This window comes from Gorilla gorilla, chromosome 15 (assembly GCF_029281585.2).
Source record: "Gorilla gorilla gorilla isolate KB3781 chromosome 15, NHGRI_mGorGor1-v2.1_pri, whole genome shotgun sequence".
Taxonomy (NCBI): domain Eukaryota; kingdom Metazoa; phylum Chordata; class Mammalia; order Primates; family Hominidae; genus Gorilla; species Gorilla gorilla.
In genome coordinates this window covers 27,357,898-27,360,000 of record NC_073239.2, presented here as the reverse complement: position 1 = coordinate 27,360,000, position 2,103 = coordinate 27,357,898, and positions in this window count along the sequence as shown.

Sequence of the window (2,103 nt, the reverse complement as noted above, 5' to 3'; positions counted from 1 at the left end):
AAATAGTAGGTAAGAGCTGTAATTGGCCCATACCTAGCAATAATCAACTATAGCCAGACCATAGGGTTTATGTAAAAATATAGCAATTTCCACAGAAGTTGTACACCTAGAGTAAAATTGAGAAGCAGAGAAGAGGAATATTTTCTGAAAGAAGGAACAAATTGTTCCCCGATGAAATGGGTATTTTGGCACTTAAATAGTAGGCAACACATTTCAAAACAAATTCATTCGAAATATCAGGGCTTTTATTGAAAAAAATACAATGCTATCTTAAACACTACTCAAGGTAGAGGATCCAGGTGTCATACAAGACTTGAATAATCAATACAAAGGCCAGTAGGACACACGCTCTCTAATTCTTGTTTATTTTTTTCTTTCTATTTTAATTCTTTTCCACTTCTTCAGACTTCTGAGCTTGTCTGGTCAAGGTAGTCACAGGTACACAGTAGGACAATGCATTGTTGCTATGAGGCACAGCTCATAGACAGCATGACTAAGAATAGGGTACACTTTAGGGAAAGTTTGGGTAGTAGGGTACAATTTTTTGGGAAAAGGTATCTATTATATTCCAATACTTTAAAATAGAAGTAGTATTACTACCCGTTTTATTTATTTCAGGCCCCAGGGGAAAGTTGATATTTTAATCGCCTAGTATTTTCTTTCCTAAATTAACTGTACCCTAGAGATAACAAGTCTTAGGGGAAACATGTAACTTAGTCATATTGATCCACAGTACTACACTGATCCATAGATCACTGAAGAATATAGTCTGAGTGGTCACATCCTATAAATTTCATTAAGCGAGGGTTCCATAACACACCAACAAAATAATTTATTTAAAGCTAATTGCCTAAAGGTTTATCCTGAAGATACCATTCTCAGATGCATTTGTCATGTACACCTATAGAATATAATGAACTTGTAGCATGAACAGTTTGTCTCTTTGACTTAATAGTGACAAACATTCAATTTGAAATTTGAAGAGGTAATGGTGGTAGTTACCAGGAAATGAAAAGCTTCAAAGCTTTACATTTTCTTGGCATGATCTCTACAACAGCATCTGTTCTTGTCTCTCTTTTTTATTTTTATTATTCTTGAGTAATACTAGGAAGTTTCTAGACCAGATGAACTTCCTATGACCTATTTAGTACACCCAAACAATTAGCAAATGGTTATTCAATCACTCCTATGGGTAGATTTATGTGAGACAAGTAGAATATCATGACATTTTGATTTATTTTATATAACCTTCCATATACAATTTTTCTTACAATGCCTGGCACATAGTCAGTGAGAGGAGATGATGGGTTGAAGCAAATCTCTGCTACAGGCTATAGAGACAGTGTGCTGTTATTCTTCATTGTCCCTGGTACAATTCCCCAGGCAGTTTTCACCTCTGGACTCAGAGAGGCTGACCTTCCAGACTCTGTTTGCTGGATTATTAAAAGCAATTAATATAAATAGTGGGCATATTTTAAGAGTGGGTGATCATCTAGGAATATATATAGAATATGAAGAACAGAAATGGAATTCTGAAGTATACCCAAATGTAATGTGTGGAAGAAGAAGGGCCCCTGCAGTAGCCTAAGATTTAATCCTTTAGGTAGAAAAAACTAAGAGAAAATGAGACCAACAGCGAGTCATAGAACTGAAGAGGTAATACCAAGAAGGGAGGGAATAGCCTCTTCAAATGGCACAGGGAGGCTACTGAAAGCATCTATTGAAGTTGTCAAGTTAGAAATCAACAGTGACATTACTGAGAGCAGTTTCAGTGGAGTGGTGGGGAAAAAAGCCAGAACACAGCAAGTTTAAGATAAATAGAAGGTAGAAAAGTTTAGAAAATGAGCATAAACTACCCTTTTTAAAAGCTCAAATGTGGGAAAAACAAGTATAAGCAGTAATTTTGGATACTTTTGTTATGAATCAGAAATTCTATAAGCTGAAGAAAAATTTGATAGTAAAAGTCACCAATGACTGGATTAAGATTTCATACAACTATTTCCAGGGACTCAAAAACTCAACGGTTATTCTTCATTTTTTTTTGTAAGAACACTACTTTTTCTTAGTCATTTCTAAAGCACCTACCTGAAAGTCAACCCAAAC